This window comes from Crocodylus siamensis, chromosome 7, assembly GCF_052110815.1.
Source record: "Crocodylus siamensis isolate JL-2025a chromosome 7, ASM5211081v1, whole genome shotgun sequence".
Taxonomy (NCBI): Eukaryota; Metazoa; Chordata; order Crocodylia; family Crocodylidae; genus Crocodylus; species Crocodylus siamensis.
The window spans coordinates 22,832,337-22,853,812 of NC_143401.1; the positions used below are offsets into that span (position 1 = coordinate 22,832,337).

The 21,476-nt window shown below is 49.2% G+C and overlaps 1 long non-coding RNA gene across 1 annotated transcript in view; it reads right to left on the reverse strand.

Annotated features, from left to right (window-relative positions):
* The window catches only part of LOC149859595 (uncharacterized), a 141,211-nt gene extending 122,619 nt beyond the window's left edge, over positions 1–18,592 (reverse strand). Inside the window, exon 1 of the long non-coding RNA XR_016443512.1 lies at positions 18,455–18,592. This is a non-coding gene — a long non-coding RNA (uncharacterized LOC149859595). The remainder of the gene's footprint in view (positions 1–18,454) is intronic.
* Between the last annotated feature and the right edge of the window lie 2,884 nt (positions 18,593–21,476).

The following is a 21,476-nucleotide window of genomic DNA, read 5'->3' on the forward strand; positions in this document are numbered from 1 at the left end:
TGGAGAAACCATCAGCTGATGTCCCTGGTGCCTCATGGGATGAGGGTGGAGTACAGGCTCAGCCACTGGGGCACCCCAGCTATGCCCTTATTGAGCAGGTCCAGTTACTTCATTTCTGGGTGGGACACAAGGGCAATATGATGGATCGTGTGGCATATGAGCATGTAGAGGTGGTGGGGATGTGTGGTGGAAAAGTGGCCTGGCTTGGTGTCCTCCAGTTGTTGCCCTGTAGGGTCAGGCCAACTCCCAGGATCTCAAAATTGCGCTACTAGACAGGAGGGTGCAGTGTACAATTGCACATACACAAACACAGAAATTAGGTGCATATACACACAGGCAGTCAATTACCACCCTAGGCATTTGTACACTTGTCACCAGTTCAAACACCTACACACACCATACAGACCAAAAATTAGACCAGAATCAATTATCAATACCTGCACACCCAATAAACACACACGGATCACTAATTCAGATATCATGCACATAGTGACATATATGTATATCAGTTCACATACATACCACTCACCTACACGTGAGTTCCTAATTTGAGTGTTGTGATGTGTATGTATTTATGTGCTTGGCGTACTTGGGATACCTGGGGAAAGGTTAAGGTAAGAAAGTGGAAGTGTAGGGAGTGAAAGCTGCTGGGAGTGAAAGTTATTTGGACCAGGATTAGAACTGGTAGACTAGGGAGAGCTGGGCTGAAGAACTGATGCTTGGGGGTTACTTTAGGTTAATTGACCTTAATTGATTAAAGCACAACACCCAAAGCCTGCAGAACAGAGGAGTGATGCAGGAGAGAAGCCGGCACGGAGGCTGGGACCGAAGCCAGAGCTACAGGGGAGCCAAAAGCTAAGCGGGGACAGGGAAACTGGGACAGAGGGTGCAGGAGAGTTAGAGGGGTTTCAGAGAAAACTGGGGGAACCAGAGGTGCTGGAAAGGGACTGTTGGGGAGCTCAGGAAAATACAGGGAGAGGGTCTGCTGGTGCCGAGAGCTGGAGAAGGGCTCCTGCTGCCAGGAAACCTGCAGGGCAGCCCAAAGGAGCTTCAGGCAAGTTGGTGGCAGGCCAGAAGACTGTGGGGGGGAGAAGGAGCGGCTAGAGAGGGTGTTGGGGAAAGCTGGAGAACACTGAGTGGAGGGGGTAGGAAAGGTTGGGAACAGAAGGCAGAGAGAGAGAGATGGGGAGAGGTAGCAGGTGGCAGAAATGACCAGGGTTGAGAGGCTAAAAGTGGCAGAAAGACCTGTGGAAAGACACAGGAAGGAGGCGGTGGACAGCAGGAATGGGACTGAGGGACGACAGAAAGCAACAGGGCCAAGAGGCTGCAGCAGGGGAACAGAGAAGGGACACAGAGGAGGCAAAAAGCGCAAGCAATCAAAGTCCATCCTGTCCCAGAGGGAAGGGAGCAAAAAGGTACAGCAGCCCCCTTGGCTCTCCAGGGAACTGGCAGACCTTCTACATCTTAAAAGTAGGACCTACAAAGGATGGAGGAGTGGAACCACCACCAAGGAGGAATATTCTGCTCTGGTCCGGATCTGCAGAGAGCAAACCAGGAATGCCAAGGCTGAGATGGAACTCCAGCTAGTTACAAATATCAAGAACAATAAAAAGACCTTTTTTAGAAATGTGGGGAGCCAGAGGAAAAGCAAGGTCAACATTGGACCCCTGCTAAACCAGATGGGACAACTGACAACTGATGCCCAGGAAAAAGTGAACTTGCTAAATGAGTACGTTGCGTCAGTTTTTCACCAGTCTCATGGGACGCCCCTGCCTACTGTGGGACAGGGAGGCCCGGGTAAGGGAGATTCTTTACCCTCCATCAAAGCTGACCTCGTGAAGGAACACCTCAACAGGCTGGATACCTTCAAGTCAGCTGGCCCTCACTGGTTACACCCAAGGGTACTCAAGGAGCTGGCAAGCATCATAGCTCATCCCCTGGTACGGATCTTTGAGAGCTCTTGGTGCTCTGGTGAAGTGTCCAAAGATTGGAAGTGGGCCAACGTCATGCCTATCTTCAAGAAAGGGAGGAAAGTAGATCCGGCAAACTACAGGCCCATCAGCCTGACCTCTATCCCGGGGAAGGTCTTGGAAAAGATTATCAGAGAGGCCATACTTAACAGACTAGCTGAAGGTAATATCCTGAGGGATACCCAGCATGGGTTTGTTGTGGGTAGGTCTTGCTTGACCAATCCATTTCCTTTTATGACCAGGTGACCTATCACTTATACAAGGGGGAAGAGATTGACATTGTTTATCTTAAAAAAGCCTTTGATCTGGTATCTCATGATCACCTCTTAGCTAAACTGGCTAAATGTGGCCTCAGCCTCATCATGATCTGCTGGCTGGGGAATTGGCTCCATGGTAGGACCTAGAGGGTGGTGGTTGATGGGAGTCAATCCTCTTAGTGCATGGTCACCAGTGGGGTCCCTCAAGGCTCTGTCCTAGGGCCTATACTATTTAACATCTTCATCAATGATGTGGACATTGGAGTCAGAAGCGGACTGGCCAAGTTTGCCGATGACACCAAACTCTGGGGTAAGCATCCACACCTGAGGAGGGTGATCCAGGTGGATCTTGACAGGCTCATGAAATGGGTGGAAGAGAACCTGATGTTGTTCAACACTGAAAAATGCAAAGTTCTCCACCTTGGGATGAAAAACGTGCAGCATGCTTATAGGCTCGGCAGTGCTATGCTGGCTAGCACTACAGATGAAAAGGACTTCAGGGTCATGGCTGACCACAAGATGAACATGAGCCTTCAGTGTGATGCTGCAGCTAATAAAGCAAACAAAAACTGGCTTGTATCCATAGATGCTTCTCAAGCAAATCCCAGGACATCATTCTTCCATTGTACTCAGCCTTAGTGAGACCGCAGCCGGAGTACTGTGTCCAGTTCTGGGCTCCAAAATTCAAAAAGGATGTGGAGAAGCTTGAGAGGGTGCAGAGGAGAGCCACGTGCATGATCAGAGGTCAGGAAAACAGACCTTATGATGAGAGGCTGAGAGCCATGGGACTCTTTAGCCTGGAAAATCTCAGGCTCAGGGGTGATCTAGTGGCCACCTATACGTCTATCAGGGGTGCTCATCAGGATCTGGGGGAACATCTGTTCACCAGAGTGGCCCAAGGGATGACAAGATCGAATGGTCACAAACTCTGCCGCGAACGATTCAGGCTGGACATAAGAAAGAACTTCTTTACTGTCCAAGTCTCCAGGGTTTGGAATAGACTGCCGCCGGAGGCAGTTCAAGCACCCACTTTGAATGCCTTCAAGACACATTTGAACACTTATCTTGCTGGTATCTTATGATCCCTTCTGACTTCCTGCCCCTCTGTCACAACCAGGGTGCCTCCACCATCAGCACCTCCAGCTGTTCATTCCAGAGGAGGGGCTCAATGAGCAGGTCAGTGCCCTGAGCAAGTGTCTCAGGGGACCTGGAGGCAGAAACCAGTCTCCATGCCCAGAGGAGTTCTCAGTAGAATTCTAGAAGCCCTTGCAGGTTTTTAGGGTTGAAGCCCTGCAGGCTGAGGAGCTGCCAGTCATACTGCAATCCCTGGAAGTGGCAGAGAAAGGTGCACCCCAGGTGGCCCCAACGCTTTGGAGCAGTTGCTGTAGGGTTTGAAGGTAGAAGGTCAGGACCTCACTGCATAGGCAGACCAGGCCCTGGCCACTCTCCCACAAGAGAAAGATCAGGACTTCTGCAGTGACCCAGTGCTGTCCTGGCCAGAAATCTCCACCCCCCTCCCCATCTCTGGAGCCCAGCCAGGACCTCAGGGGGTACAGGGAGAGTGTGAAAGTGGTGCCAGACCAGACCATGGACAGGACCAGCTGGAGATGAGGGGCTGCAGACTGGCATACTCAAGCATCATGTGTAGAGGTGCCAGGAGCATACACATACTTGTAGAGGTGGTGGTGATGGATGGAGGAGAAGCAGACTAGTTTGGCATCCTCCAGCTGGCTCAGGTGGTGGATAGGGGAGCTCCACAAGGCCGGGAGAGGCACTAGTCCTATGACAAACTCCAGTAGTTGGAGGACATGGCGGGGGACCACCATTGCTGCAGGATCTGACTGACAAAGGCAAGGGCATCAGGAGGTAAGACAGATTTCACTCCCTGGACTAGGTGGCAGGTCATAAGTGTCATGGGTAAACACATGCATTGAGCCAGCACAGCAGGGTCCACCCACACCTGCCTACCATAGTCCAGGAGGTCTCCGATACACATGACACAACCCAGGGCCAGTCTCTGTCACAACCGGGGCACCTCCAACATCATCACCTTCAGCTGGGGGTTCCAGAGGAGGGGCTCAATAAGCAGGTTGGCACCCCAGGCGAGTGTCACAGGGGACCTGGAGGTGGAGACCAACCTCCAGGACCAGAGGACGTCCTGGTAGAATTCTGTCAGCCCTTGCAGTCCTGCAGGGAGAAACACCACAGGCCAAGGAGCTGCCAGTCATATCAGAGCCCCTGGCAGCAGTGGAGGAAGGCACACCCCAGTTGGCCCCATGCCGCATGGCTACCGACACCGTATATCAATTGCTGCAGGGCCTGAAGGCAGAGCGTCAAGACCTGACTGCGCAGGAATATGAGGCCCAGGTCATTCTCCTGCAAAGGGAGGCTTGAGACCTCTGCAGTGACCCAGTGTTGTCCTGGCCACAAAATCTCCAGCTCCTATCTCTGGAGCTTGGCCAGGACCTCAGTGGGCACAGGAAGGGTGTGTAAGTAGTGCCAGAGTATGGATAGGACTAGCTGGTTCAACATCAGTGCTCTCCCACACAGAGAAACCCCTCAGGAGTCCTGCCCAGCCACTCCACCCTTGCCTCCAGCTGGTGCCAGTTCTCCGACAGGAACAGATTCTTGGGGGACAGGCGGGATTCTTGGGGGACAGGTAGACAGGGTCCAGTTGAGCCTGACCACACACTGCAGAAACGTACAGCACCTGCAGAGCCTGCATGAAGTGGGGACCAAACACAAAGGCCTGCAGTGTGCCTGTTTTCATCAGCAGTTCCTCAAAGTTGAGGATGACATCCGTCAGGCTTGATGGGTCCTCAGGTGACTGAGGAAGTGGGCTCTGTACTTAACCAGGAAGGAGGGTCTGGCCAGAAAGGTGCCCAGAGACTGGGGCTGCTTTCTTCTCACTTGTCCATGCATGTTTCCAGATGAGGATCAGTGGGTGATGTTCACCAGTTCCTTGGATGCCTGTGATGACTGGTGGGTGAAGCCCAGGAGGCTCTGCTCGGGGTCCCCCTCAGGCACACCTCTTTTCACTTTTTGACCCTTTGACCCACACAAGACTCTCACCCTGTTTTTACCTTAGTTGTCCCAAGAATTTTGTTGTGTTATTCATTCATTGGCCCCACACCATAGGAGCCACTAGTTAGTCAGGTGGGCCTTAGGGCCCATGGCATTTGGGTAACATAAATAGACAAGTGACTGAGGAGCCCAATTCTGGATACACACATTATTCAGCAATGGGGACATGTTCACAGGGGAGTGGGATTCACAGCCCCAGGTTGGTCTCCTTGTCCTCCCTCTGACACCACCGTTCTACCTCAGTATCAAGTCATTGGACCTCAAACTGGTACATGCCTTTGTGGACCAGGTGGCACCACACTGAACAGTCTGCAGCTTGCTCCTCCCAGCCATTGGTGTTGATGCCTTCTTGCTGGAGGGCTACCTTGAGTGGGTCTTTGTACCATTTCCTTTGGCTGCCCTTCTAGTGTTGGCCAATGGAGAGCTGAGAAAAGAGAATCTGGTGAGGGAGGTGGTTCTTGAACATCTGGTCATGGTGGCCCATCCATCGGAGTTGATTTCTCAAGAGCAAGGCTTTGTTGCTGGTGGATGCAGCTTCATGGAGGACACTCATGCTGGTCTGGTGGTCCTCCCATTTGATCCCCAGTATTCGATGCAAGCACAGCTGGTGAAAGCTCTCAAGGGTCTTAATGTGGCATTGCTAGACAGTCCAGGTTTCACTGCAGTAGAGGAGGGTGGTTAGCATGACAGCTTTGTAAACCAGGACCTTTGTCAACTTCTGAAGGTCTCTATTTTTGAAGACACATTGTCACAGTGTGAGGGGGAGAAGGAGCAGGCAGGCTCCGAGGCTCCACACCCAGATGCAAACACGCCGAGCGCATGCCCACAGGCCCAAGACACTGGGCGGGAGCTCACCTTTTCCAGGTGCACAGAGAAGGGAGGTGCCGGCGCGGCAATGGCCGGCATAAAAGAGACGCTGGAGCTGGCCAGCAGAGAGGCAGAACCGGAAGCAGGCTGCGGAGGTGATGGAGCCAGTCAGAGGGCGTTGCGGAGGATGTGAGCAATTCTGAATCGCAGCAGGAGCCTTTGGAAGAGGGGTAAGCCCCAGCGGAGCTTTCAAGCCCCATCGGCCGGCCCTTGAGGGGCATCAGACAGCTGTGTTTCCTGCCTGGAGCGGCTGGAACCCGGCTGGAGCTGAGTACCATATAGGCCCTAATAAAAGGGCACTGATTGACCGTGGACATGGTAGCTCCTGTGATAGGGGTGTATCAGCCACAGTGAGCTTTGACTGTAAAAACAGGGCAGTACCCTGGCCCCAAGAGGGGCTCTGAGAGAGCCAGCAAAGGGGGTTCGACCCCACAGAGTACAAGGGGCATTGGAGGACGGCAGCTGAGGACTGAAGGAGTTGCCCCGATCAAGGGAACCCCTTGGCCATCGTATTTTGTGTTGATTTTATATTTCCGTTGTGGACAATCCAAGCAACCTACATATACGTGGCCGGCCCGGATAGATGGACACCACCCGGTGGAATGGGCAAGGGTGTAGGGGTGGCAGAGCCCTCATCGACGCAGGACCCACGGGACGCCGAGGAGTCTCATTTTTGAACGACACACGCTGGATCATCTGAACCAATTGGCATTACCAAAGTCGTGGCAGGCGAGGCAAGTGCGTGTAAAACGCCCAACCCCAGGTGAGACGATCCTTGGCAACCGGTAGGCAGCCCCGACGCGGGGAGGCCGTGGTGGCCTTATCCCTGACACACAGCTTGAAGAAAGTGGCACTGGTGCAGTTGTGGCTGCTGAGATATGGAATGTGCTCCACATACTCCAGGGCTTCCCCATCTATGTAGATAGCACAAGGGATATTCAGCTGGCCTGGGGAGGGTTAGTGGAGAACCTTCATCTTCACAATGTTCAAGGAAAGGCCAAGTTTCTTATACAAAGCATTGAAGACATCTAGGTAACTTACACATCTTGCGCAGTGAGCCATCACACAACGATCATCTGCAAACTGAATGTCATGGATGTCCTTGGTGGTGAGTTTTGTTTTTGCCCGGAAGCACCCAAGATTGAAATGCTTCCCATCCAGTCGATACTGGATACTGATGCTGGATGGTAGATCATCTCAGATGAGGTGGATGATGAGGGTCAGGTAGATGGTGGACAGGGTGTGGGTGATCATGCAACCTTGTTTAACCTCAGCCCAGATGCAGAAGGTATCGGAACCTGCTATCCACCCTGTCAAATGCTGATCTAGGGACAGGAGGGTGAAAGACAGGCCCTCCCCGTGCGCCAGGTCCAGGAGGTCCTAAACCAGGTACAGGTTGTCGAAGATGGAACATGTCCACCAGCATGTACCAGCAAGGCACAGCAAGACAGCCTTCACTGCCACCTTGTAGTTCATGCAGAGGAAAAACAGTGATGCCAGTTGCTCAGGTTGTGGGGATCCCCCTTCTTCGGCATGAGGGTCAGCATGGCCCTCCAGAATGATAGGGGGAGCTTCCCACTTCCCTTGGATTCAGCCCAGACCACAGACCATTTGTATATGTAGATGACCTTGCTTTGGCAGTGCAAGCAGCCACCGTCAATGACATCAAGTCCACCTTGAATGAGGAACTGAATATCATGGAGGAATACTTTTGGAAATGGAGACTCAAGCCAAATCTCCACAAAACAGCAGTCACAGAATTCCATCTTGATAACAGGAATGCTAAGCATACCCTAAAGGTAACTTTCTGCAGCAACACTGTGCGGCACAATACCACTGCATCTTATCTTATAACGGGGCTGCACTGCATGTTAACCTTACACAGGCACATGAAGAAAGTAGCTGCCAAGACAAAAATAAACATCAATTTGGTCCAGAAATAGGCAATCACAAGCTGGGGAGTATCATCATCAGTATTATGAACATCAGCACTGGCCTTTGCATACTCTGTAGCTGAGTACTGTGCACCAGTATGGACCAGAAGCAGCCACACTCTACTTGTTGACATCCAGCTGAACTCTGCAATGTGGCGCATCACTGGAACCCTCAAGTTGGCCCCAACACCTTGGCTACCCATACTGTTACACATCACTCCACCCATTTGTCACAAGGCAGTGAGGGCTCTGAGAGTCTTTAGATCCCGCACTGAATCCACGGGCTCAGGCAAGCCATCCGAAGTGGGTTAGAACATCTGAAGTGCTTTGGATCTGCTTTGGATAGCTTGATTAACAATTAAAAAGGGAGGGGAAGCAGGGGAGGGAGGGAGAGTGGGAAGGAGGGAGGGGGAGAAGACTGACATTTGTAGGTGGCCAGTGAGAAGGATTTCTCACTGTCTGCCTTTCCAGTTGCAGTGTCTGTGGGGTGGGACTAGAAACTTGATAAAAGCCTCCATTTGGAGGCATTCTGTGCATTTTTGCAGCTCGTTCCCTGTCATCAACTGTGAGACAGAGGAATGCTCAGACTGATGCATTGTGGCTTCCTGGTTCAGTACTAGTTGAACTTGCCTGCTCCTTTTTCTTGTTACAAAGGAGTGGATAGGGTTTAGCTTAACTTAGCATAGTTTAGCTATTCTATTCAATTATTATTAGTATTATTATTCAATTTATTTCTTTGAATTTATATTTGCTCTTTTTTGTGTGGAAACTTTGCAAAAAGAAAGGTGTGTTTTCCCTGCCAGTATGATCTATCACTGTGCAGGTAGGCACAGATTACTTACCTGCATGCGCGCGTGCACACACACACACACACACACACACACAGATATACAGACAATATAGAAAAAAAATCATATATTCATAGCAGAAGAAGACAGACAGCACACAATTTTTACATAACCCTTAACACTGAAGCAAACAGTCAAAGAAGAGGCCAGTGCGCATACACAACAGAGGGAATAAAACACACAATACAAAAGGATTCACACACACACACACAGATCTTTTGCAGCACAGGAGAGATCAATATGAAGCGTGCTGGAAAGGCAAGTGCCAGGTCTTCTGGCAGGGGAAGGAGAGGGGGTAGGGGGAAAGCTATTGCTGCAACCTCCCCATTCCCCCCAAACACAGACATATTCTATTCCTAAGCAGCCATGGCATCAGTGCTGCCAGTGGAAGCCAAGAGGTGGTAGTAGAGTCTGCACCTGATGTCCCTGTACCTGCACCACCTCCGCTCAGTCCAGATGTGGGCACAAACAGTGGAATCACTGCCTCATCCACCTCAATTTCAGCTCTCAGTGTGAGCCTCCCACTGCCAGAGGAGGAGCTGGAGCTGGAACCATGGATGCTGAGTGCGCTGGCTCAAGCAATTCTGGGGCTGAGGGGGAATCTGAGTTAGTGCTCCACACCCCTCAAGTTTCCCTTAGACCCAGGTCTCCTCTGGAAAGCAGCACCTCAGAGGAGGCTGAGGTTGTGGAGGCAAGTGGCTCAGCTGAGGCAGCTCCTCCTGCTGTGCAGTCTCAGCCTGCTGAAAAGGAGAAAAAGGCAGGATCCTCACTCTCAACACAGAAGCGAGGGAGTAGTGTAGTGTGGGATCATTTTGAGGTAGCAGATGATGCCAGGTTTGCCATCTGCCAGCACTGCCAAAGGCACATGAGCCATGGCAAGGACATGAAACACTTCTCTAACCACAGCCATGCTGCTGCATCTGAGGAGGCACCACCCCCTTGTCCTTTTTCTGATCAGCCTGGCAGCAGTGAGAGTGTGCCAAAAGGGAAGTCCCCCACTTGCTCCAAAGCCCCCTTCCCCCCAAAGCAGAGGCAGGCCACACTGGACCAGTGAGAGAAAGGTGGACAGAAAGGAGGGCACATTCCCAAGGCAAGCGAGATCACCCAGAGCACTGGGGAGATGCTTGCTCTGGATAGCCAGCCCTTCTCCCTAGTTGACCAGCGAGGGTTCAGGCAGTTCGTAGAACTCTGGCCCCATTTTACAAAGTGCCCATACACACCACCTTTAGCAGGGCAGTGGTGCCTTCCCTGTATGAGGCATGCAGGGAGTACTTAAGGGAGGAGCTGCCCAAGGTGGGGCCGCAGGTAGCCTTGTACTTCATCTCCAACATCTGGAGCAGCTGGGGTGGTGATCACACCACCTCTCCCTCACAGGGAACTGATGCAATCAGTCAAGCTATCAGTGGGCTCTACTGCAAGCCAAGGTGCTGGATGAGTCCCACAAGGCAAGGGAGATCATGGGGGCCATGAACCATGTGGTGCAGAAGTGGCTTATTGGGCAAGCTGAGCTCACCCATGGGTTCATGGTCACCGACAATGGGGCTAATATGGTGAAAGGTGTCCATGATGCCAATTTTTTGGCATCCACTGTGTGGCACACAGGCTGCACTTAATAGTGAGGAATGCCTTGGAGGGGGACAGGGCTGCCAGTGATGGAGCCACCACCAGTACTTCTACAAGTCAGCTGATTTCAAAATGCAGGAAGGTGGTGAGCTACTTCCACCACAGTAACAAGGGGGGCAAGATGCTGTGGAAGAAACAGGCAGAGCTGAGGATCCCAGAGCACAGAATCATACAGGATCTGGAGACTCAGTGGAACTCCACATACCTGATGCTTGAGAGGCTGGTGGAGCAACAGAAGGCCATCCATGAGATGCCCTTGCTTGGGGAAATTGGGATCAGCGCCCCCCTGAACAGAGCTGAATGGGGAACCATCTCCCAGATCTTGCTGGTCCTCAAGCCCTTCTTTGAGGCCACCGAGACCCTTAGCAGTGGCAAAGCCCTCCTCAGCCAGGTGATCCCCCTCCTGAGGGAACTGGAGAACCAAATGGAGAAGTTCCAGGGGATCAATGTTCCTGTACGGAGCAGGCCGCTGTCACCAGACGTGCAGGCACTGGTGGGGCCACTGAAGGAGAGCATCAGGAGGTGGCTGGGTCTGTTGTGGTCCAGTACTCAACTGGCTACATGGTCCACATGATGGCGGGCATGTGTGACCCAAGGGTGAAGGGGATCATGTGCACTGGCAGCCCCACAACCTTGATCACTGGATACAGGTGCTAGTGAACAAAGTCATGGAGGCCGAAATGCAGAGGTGAGGGGGTGTGAAAGAGGGGGATCCACTTTCCCGTGCCAGCACTCCCAGCACCAGCACTGGCACCATCACCAGCCAGTCTCCTCCACACCAGCCACTGCTAATGTGGGCCATGGGCATGGCTTCAATGCTGGTGTCCAAACACACCAGACCCCAGCCTTGGGCAGGTAGCGCCAAGGCTTCGGTGGCTACCTATCTTGCTCAGGATGTGCAACCACTGGACTTCAACCCCTTGGCCTACTGGGTAAGCCACAGCCAAATATAGCAGGATTTAGCCATGGTTGCCCATCAACACCTGTCCTGTCCACTGACCAGGGTTCCAAGCTAGAGGGTGTTCAGCATTGGTGGGGATGTTGTAACACCTCACTGCACCTGCTTGGATCCTGGTTTGGTGGAGCAGTTGGTGTTCCTAAAGGTAAACCTCCCACTGATGGGCTTCGTCAAGCTCCACTTCCACACTCTGTTGGCACCAATTAACTTTTTTGAGTTTTTGAAAAGCTGAATAATGCCCTGCTCTCAGCTGGAGGGGGCACTAACTGTATGACCAGCCAGCAGGGGAAGAACATGTCCCTGCTGAGCTCATTCCCCTGCCAGGATGAACTTGGAGGTATGGGACTGGGGCTATGGGGAAGGAGGAGGCCCCAGGTCCTGGCCATGATCACTAAAACTGCACCCTGCCAGGTAGAGACCTAGTGGGACTGCTGGTGGTGCAGCAGCCCTGTAAATGCCAGGACCAACGATCCCCTGGTGAAAAGTGGATAGGAGGTGCCATAGCCTCCAGCTAACGCACCCATGCACAAAGTCCTGGATGGGGAATGCCCAGACCGCTCACGTCTTTGACAGGCCTGACACTTGCTGGTTGCAGTGCAGTTGTGAGGCTGGTCCTATGAACTGCGTTTCATCAGCCTCCTAGGTAGTAGGTACAGAAACTCATGGACTTAATATACACAGTGGCAAAATGCAGTGGCACACTGCAACCTGCCGAACATCTGACACTCCAGGCACCTCTGCACTTTTACCTGTGCTGCTACATCCCCCTTTCCTCCTTACCCCCCACCCCTACCTGTCTCCTCCCCCACCCCCCAGCACCTCCATTTCCATTTTCACCGACTGGCTTTCTTGCCTGCATTGCAAGCCAGGCCAGCCTCTGCCTTCTTTACTGTTCATTCTATCCAGGATCAACTGCAGGTACTTCCTCAGCCTGACAAAGGGGTTTTCAACCCTAAAGCTTCCAAATATTCATTTTTTAAGTACTCCTTTGTTTTTTCATAATACACATATACACATAAAAACACAAGATAAGCCATCATACAACATGAATAACATCATATGTCCAACACAACACAACATTTTTACTTTTTGTTGTCAATTCATTTATAAAAAGAAATGTTCTGTTGTAGTTCTGTGTGGGTACTTTGAAGCTGCTGCTGATGCTACTGGTGTTGACCCAGCTAAGTTATTTTACCTGTTGTCACATAAAGCAGAGGACCGGGCATGAGGCTGTAAGGGAGGAGGAAGCCTCACTGGGGCACACTGCCGTGTTGTGCAGAGGCCCCAGTGCCAGGAAGGGTGCACCTTAACACACACACAATGTCACCCACCCACATCACAAGTTTTGCCTGTCAGCAGCTTGGGGTGAAGTTCCCCCCAAACCCCTGCACCGATCTTCTTGAAACTTGGCAGGCTTTGTGGCCTGAGCAGGGGCCACCACCCCTACGGCTTTCAGCCCACTGCACCTTCACACACACAGGGTCATTTGTGTTATGAGTTTTGCTTGTCAGCAGCTTGGGGTGCGGTTCCCCCCAAAACCCTGCACCAATCTTCTTGAAACTTAGCGCCTGGTGAGGCCACAAAGCCTGCCATCAACCATACAGTTTTCAGCCCCCTGTGGTATAACAAATAGATGTGATAGGAGTTTTGCTTTCAAGAATTTGGGGTGCAGTTCCCCCCAAACCCCTACACCTATCGTCTTGAAGCTTGACAGGCTTCATGCTTTCAGCTTCATGCTTTCACCCTGGAAGTCACACCCAAATCGGAGGTAAAACAACAAAGTTACAGATATTTAATCTATCCCCCATTATAGACTATAGCTGGATCTCCGAAGTGGCTCCAAAGCTTCAGAGCTGCTTCGGCCAGATCTAAGCGGCAAACTGATCTGGAGCTCCAGATCAGATCACGGCCATCCAAAGCGGCGGGATCCAAAGCCGGATTGGATCACTGCTAACTTGCACAGGCCTACAAGGCAGCAACTATGGGAAGTCCAGTGAATTAAGGAAAACAATCTCCCCATCCACCAGGATTTCACCAGCGCACCCCACCACTGCCTAAAGTCACACAAGCCATTCTGAATCTGTTTGCTTAACCTTCAAAAATGTGACTTCAACCCTGATGAAACTTGGAAAATGGCATGGAGTTCACAGGAACTCCCAAATAAACATCTGGTACTAGAGCCAATACAGAAGGTCCCTGGCTTTGATCTCTCATGATGCTCATGGGCAACTCTAAATTGTATCCATACACACCATGGGAGATATGGATACTTGATGCACAAATGAAAAATTAAAAACTCTCCAGTGTGTGACTGTGCTCTCCCAGAACAGACCCTGGAACACATAATGACTCAACGCCCAATCCACAAATATGAAGGAGGTATCACACCAGCACACCCTGCTTCTCTTGATGCAGTTATCTGGCTCAACCACATAAATGTAAAATTATAGTTGTTCTGTGTCTGTATCAGCCAGCCATATGAAAGAAGAAGCAGCAGCTTATGAGATATAAGTAGTTCACAGCACAAAGTGCTGGGACTCAAGGGAACAGGGTGCTAATAGATTATACAAATGAAACCCCACTGTGTCCTTGAAACATTAGAACATCCATCTCATAAGGGAAGATGAGAGGAGAAAAAAGCAAACATTCTCATTGCTTTCTATAAACATTCATTCTGAGTGATACTATGGGAAGCCTAATTGAACAACAAACTAAAATAACTCAGCAGGGCAAATGCACTCCTGTCTGTTCAAACATATTGCTTGGTCAAGGGCAACCAAGGTACACTACATGTACATGGGTGCTCTAGAACAGCCTTTCTAAACCTTTTGCACCTTACATCCCACCAACCATTTTGTCATAAAACCCTGGTCCCACCATGATGAAAACAAAACCCCACTTTTTCAAGACATGTATTTTTATGTTTACATACATTTTAGTATTATATTAATCATTAATGGAAATTTTTAAGGACATTAAAAACTTTAAATTTAAAATTGCAATAATTTTGTTGAGAATAAGTTTATTGCTATAATTTAAAAAAAAACAAAAATAATTCTATTAACAGAAATGAGATAATAATTTAGTCATTAGTGAGAAACCTGTGGTTGCATTTCATTGGCAAGCATGTTAATTCTTGGGGTAAAGTTTGAAATAGAGACTTGGAGAGCTGCTTTGAGTTGAAGATGGTTTCTTTCCTTCATTTTTATAGTTGCCATAGCAGAAAAGGTTTGCTCACAAAGATTTGTGAAAGAAAAGGGTAGTAGTTTCTTACTAGCTTTTTTTCTAAATTGTTCATATTCTGTCTTTGCCTTAAGCCAGAAAGTATCCAAAGGCAGACTCTTGAATAATTCTTTCAATGTCAGATTGCTTGCTAATTCAATGAGACTATCCTCCTCTGAGACTGAAAGTGACAGGTTATTTGTTTCACTGACAGAGTGAATGAACATATCTATTACCCACAAAAATCTAATCTGAGGATCATCTTCAGATGGAAAATATTCATTAAATTTGGCCTCAAGCTTATCCAGATGTTCTGAAACAAGCTTAGTAATATTATGGATGTCACATTCAGTGTTCTCTGCTATGTCTGTGTAATGGAGTGGGGTCCCTAGGGATGGCCATGATGCCTTTAGGGCCCTGTGACCTTGCTAGCTTCACTCTATGGCTGCCTTTTATTCTCTCCTGCCACATCTTGATGGTTAACATAATAGATGTTAAACAGGAAGGCTGCCTTCAGGGTGCTATGAGGTCATGGTCCTGGTGGACCCCACTAAGCCATGTGGGTTCTTAGACCCCTTGCTGGGTCCCTCTCTAAGTAAGTGCTTCACGGGACACCCCAAGCCTTATGGGCTAGATGACTCCAAAACCCTCCCTTTATCACACCCCATGCCATGCAGATGACATTCAAACATTGTCCCTCTGAGGCTTTGATATAGCTCAGCCTCCCTTCATCACTGGGCCCTTGGTCCCTGTCTGTGCACCCTCACTGGCACTGGGCTCTCTGCAGCCCTATCTCTTCACCCTAACTGATGCTGGGCTCTCCGTGGCCCTGTCTCTGCACCCTCAATGGTGCCATGCCCGCTGGCGCTGGGGTATCCACACTGTAGTCTGCCCCAATGAGGTCTCCTCCTCCGCAGTAGCCTCAAACCGGCCCACTGGTTTACAAACAACAACCAAAATATGAGCACCTGGGCTATAACCTAATACAAACAGTGCAGAGTGCACTCTGTCTCTTTACAAGAGACAAACTTCTCCCAGGCATTAAGCACCTTGTAGCCCTGGGTACCTGGTGAGCTCCTGGAGCCCCTGTAGTCCTATAAGCAGCATATCAGGCAGCCACAGCATCTCTGGGAAATTCTTCTCTGCAGACTCCTTCCCCTGGTTGTTGCCAGAGAACTAAGTCCTCCTGTCTTCAGCCCTGGGGTTTACAGGTGCCCAGGGCCCTGCCTTCTTCCAGTCATCTGACCAGGTGCAGATGCAGGCTAATTCCCTCGTTAGCCTGCTGCCACAATAATCTGTGCCTGTGTGAGCCTTCTGCCTGGCTCCTAGGGCCCTCTCTCTAGGCAGATTCTGCCCTTAAAGGAGCAGGCACCCTAGTGCCCTGTTGCAGACTGAAAAGCAATGAAACATATCAAATATTCCCTCATGAACCCTTTTTTTCCCAAACAACCAATTTATTTTTGAAAGCTTCTATCTTGGTTGCAAGGTGGAAGGATGAAGTCAATAGATCTTGCATTTGCAAATTCAGTTCATTTAGGAGTCAAAATATGTATGCCATGTATGCCAGTTTTGAAATCCAATCCATGTTGTCAAACAACTCTGCTAGCTTAGATTTCTTTTGAAGGAAGAACCACTTAATTTCCTCTTTTAGCTTGAAGACTCAGAACAGCACCTTGCCATGTGACAACCATCTCACTTCGGTATGCAGCAAATGGTTTGCAGCAAAGTACTTTGAATATTCAGCTGTTCAGTGCATTAGCCTTAATAAGATTTACTACTTTTATGCAATCAGACAACACATCACACAGTTCAGGGACCATTTTTTTGCTTGCAAGCATTTCACAATGGATCATATAGTGTGTAACTTGCACACGAGCATTTGCAAATTCACTTTGTGAATTCTTGCAGTGACCCTGGAGTGCACACCTGTCATTGCAGCAGCACCATCAGTACAAAGACCAATAACGCATTTCCGATCCAGGCTGTTCTTTGAAAAATACTCATCAATGATGCAGAATATCTCTGAACCTGTTCTTCGTGTGGGCATATTCTGAACCATAAAAATATACTCAAGCACTTTCTCTTCATTGACATATCAAACAAATCCTGTCAAAATTGCACTGTTCAAGATATCTGTTGATTCATCTATTTGAAGTGCAAACAACTTTGAGTTTTCAATCAGGCAATGAGTTGAAGTCCCACCCACACAACCTTCATGTCCCACCAGTAAGATACATCCCATTGGTTGAGAAACACTGCTCTAGAATTCTGTACTGTCACATCCAGTTTTCTCTGTGGTGGCAGAAAGTAATGCAGGTTTCAGTTCTGAAATATTACTAATTCCAAATAGAAGGATATGCCCCAAATCAGAAGGAATGTGGAAACTAGCGTAAATTCAATTTCCAGGCATCACTGGACTACCTTATAGCTTGCTTATGTTAGCAAACCATTCTATATACACTGAAGCACATGCCTAATGTAGACATTTTTAAATCTAGTTAGTCTGCATTTAAGCCAGTTTAGTTGAATGTGGTGATTAAATGAAGAAGTATTGGTGAAGATCACAACACTCTTGTCACATCCTGAAACCTGGATGAATGGCCAGGCTGTCTCGGCAATGCACAGCTAAGCCTAAAAGGCTTCTGGGTGTTTACAGGTCACGACAGGGAGCCGGCGTGACCCATATGCCATCGCAAGCATTGTCCAAAAATACACCTTATCAGGCACAAACAAAACCCACACAGAGAACTTCCTCATTCTGCCAAAAAAGGGAAGAAACGGCACAGCACAAAACAATTGGCCACCTGTACGTACAAAAGCCTCCTCACACAAAAGATGGGGAGAGTTCTTGAGACCAGACTGACATCACCAAAATCCAGGTCACTAGGAGAAGGGACTGATCGCCCCAGCGCTCCACTCTCCCCCTCCTCGGAGTGGCGATTTTTCACAGGATCCTCGCGTGTTACCGAACCGAGTCAACATATTAGCAATGCTTCTGCTTTTCTTGACCGCAGGCTTGCTTTGGGCAGTAAGTATCATTTAATTAACTTCCCTTTTTTCCTTCTCTCTCCTTCCTCTTTTTTGTCAAACGAGATTTAACATGTGTTTTGAATTAATCGAGTTAGATATATTTGCCTTCATTTTTATTGTAGCTATGATTTTGTGTTTTGTTATAATTTGGCTCACAACCTTATCTATAATCTAAAAATACCTAACCATGAGCCATTGACCAGGCCTGAGACTAGAACTAAACTCAGCCACCCCAAGACTACTCACAAAATAGTTTTGAATGCAAGGGAGTTTAGTTTGACCCAACAGACACAATTCCCCATTGTTAACTGTTTGTACCTAATTGTTAAATAGTCTATGAGCCATTGACCAGGTCTGGGACTAGGGTCTCGGCCAGCCGCACCAAGGTTGTCCGCGATCTTGAAAGCAAGGAGCCCTAACTCGAACCCCGTGACCCAATGGAGTTCCCCTTTTCCCCTTCATTTATTTTTGATTTCATTTGTGACATAAAATAAAAGCCTATTTTTCCAACTCGTGTTTCATCTCAGTTAAAGGACAGCTCACATCTCAAAACTATGCTTGACAACTCTCCCAATGAAGAAAGCAAGCATGTTACACTAGACATATAATCTTAATGGTTTTGCTTCCTTGCCTATTTTCAGTCAGAATCTCCATCACCTACCTCTGCCTCCATATCAAGTATTTTCCCTTCAGCAGCAACAAGCCGAGAGCCAAGATGTTTGCATTGCTTTTGGAGAAGCTTCCTGCCAGGAAGAGCGGTTTTCAGTTATCAGATTCTTGTGCCCTGAAATCCTCTCAGAGAGCCTTTCTGCTGCTGCTCACCCCATTACCCTACTTTGACACCAGCAGCTCTGGCCTTGCTCTATTTTCTCTGTGGACAGCAGCCAGAAACAAGGAATTTGCTGGGTTAAGGAAGATTGTTCAGTTACATACCCCTGAATAACTAGGCACTGAGGAAGTATTAAAAATCATTCAGGGTAGATTCTTGGCCTTTCTGAATGCTCTTTGAACCACTCTGGTGTTGTAAAAGGCACATAGAGCTGTGCTAATGGTCAGTTGGGGACTCTCCAGGGGTCAAAGTAATCAAACAGAGTAACATAGCTATGCACTCTTGCCCTCCCTCTCCAGTCATATCTAGAAAGTACATCTGGGCAGAAGGCAGCCTAACTAGGTGTCACTGCACTTCAGTGCTCCCTGCCAGCATAATGGCTCCTAAAGAGCCATTCAAAATCAGTCCAACTTAGAGTACTCTAAGTGCTGTTCTAAATTGTGCTGTGATCTATAAATAATGGGAAACAGAAGGGCTGCAAAAAGCACCTACCCCCCTTACACATGCTTCCCACATGTGACCTGGCCCTAAATTCCCCGCCCCCAATCACAGAAACATATACATTATTTAAAGTACTTTCCAAGCAGGGAGCACCAAGTCCAGCCCAATTCCATCTCCTGCTGCTGTGTCAATATATGGATGGTTTGTGTCAGTCTTCATAGATTTCATAGACATTAGGGCTGGAAGGGACCTCAGAAGATTGAGTCCAGCCCCCTGCCCCAGGGGCAGGAAGTCAGCTGGGGTCACAGGATCCCAGCAAGATAAATGTCCAATTGACTCTTAAAGGAGCCCAGCGTAGGTGCTGGCACTACCTCTGGCAGAAGTCTGTTCCAGGCCTTGGGGACTCGAACTGTAAAGTTCTTCCTTATATCCAGCCTGAAATGGTCTTGGAGAAGTTTGTGACCATTTAACTGTGTCATCCCATGGGGCACTGTGGTGAACAGGCATTCCCCCAGATACTGATGTACACCTCTTATATACTTATAGGCAACCACCAGGCCTCCCCTGATCCTGTAATTTTCCAGGCTGAAGAGTCCCATGGCTCTCAGCCTCTCATCATAAGGCCTGTTTTCCCACCCTCTAATCATGTGTGTGGCTCTCCTCTGGACAATCTTCTCCACATCCTTTTTACATTGTGGAGCCCAGAATTGGATACAGTACTCCAGCTGCAGCCTCACCAAAGCTGAGTACAGCAGGAGGATGACATCCTGGAATTTGCTAGGGAAGCATCTATGGAATCAAGCCAGAGTTTTGCTTGCATTGCGGGCTGCAACATCACATTGGTATCTCATATTTATCTTGTGGTCAGTCATGACCCCCCAGTCTTGATTATATTAGACAAGAGCAGGGGCAGGCAATTATTTTGAATGGAGGGCCACTTACCCTGTCGTAACAAGCTGTTGAGAGCCACATGGGTAGCCTTACCTCTTGATAGGTGTCCCACCCCCTGGTTGCCATCTTGTGACTGGAAGTCCCATCCCCTAGTCCCCTAACCCCTTACCTTTGCCACCAGAAGTCCCTCCCTTTGCCCCCAGAAGTATTCCTTTCAGCAAAGGGTTTTGCCACCTTAGAACCAGTAAAATACCAAATTATATTCTAAAAAGCAAACATCTAAAGCATTCATTCATTTGCTTTAAAAGAATATTTTTGTCCTGGTTTACATGTGTTTGTATAGTGTACACAGATGTGATTGTATATAATAGCTTAAAATGAAGTCTTATGCTTGTATATTGGGGGGGGTATAGGTTTGTCAAGGGCTGTGAATGTGCGGGTATGCGGGGCGTGGGGGAGGGTGTGGGTGTGGGTGTGTGTGTGCCTGCGGGGGGTGGATAGGTGTGAGGGATGTGGGTGTGGGTGTGGGTATGTGGGGTGTGGGTGGGTATGGGCTTTGTGGGGTGATGTGTGGGGGGGAGGGTGGTTGGGGGGAGTGAGAGGGTGTGAGTGTCTGCATGTATGGCAGTGCAAGGTGGGGTTTGTGTGTCTGTATCTAGTGAGGTGTGCATGTGGGACTCACCCTATGAACACGTGCACACACAGTCCCTCCCTATACACAGTCCTTCCCTACATACACACATACACATACAGGCACTTCCTACACACACAGCCCCACCCTACATACACAGACACACAAAGCCCCTCCTTACACATACACACACCAGGGTACTGGTATGGCCCCATGCTATCGCAGCTGGGCAAGTAGCCAGGAACCAGGTAGTACTGGAGCAGTGCAAGGGCAGAAAGGCAGGGAAATAACTAGGGGTGGGGCGGGGCTGGGATGCTACATGCTGCTGAGACTCCCCCTGGGTTCTACTGCCCCTGGCTCCTGTCATCTTTGACAGGCAGTCACAAGAAGATAAATATTTTCTAAATTTTTTAGAGACCCTGTGGGCCAGATAGAATGGCTTGGTGGGCTGGATGTGGCCCGTGGGCTGTATTTTGCACACCCCTGGACCAGAGAGATACCCTTCATCCAATGATTGTTTCCATAGAAAAACAGAGCATCTTGATAATACCACAGCAAATCCTGGGGGAGGGAAAGGAGTGTTATTCCAGCATCTCTAAGGGAAATAAAGTGTGAAACAGCAGAGCTACTGGCAGGGCCTTTGAAACAGTGGAGAATATTAGCAGATAAGTCACAAAATTAGGAGTGCAGAGAGGCTGCTACAAGCATGAAGGCCTCTCACTGTCATGGGAAAACAGAAGTGCTGTGTTGTGGACAGGCTTCCTATTCTTTGCTTGGGGAAGATGCTCCTCAGAACAGGAGTGTGTGGGCAGGGGTGAGTCTAGGGAGATTTTCACTGCCACTTCTGAGAGACCATTTAAAACAGAAAAGAGAGATAGGTCCATTACCTGA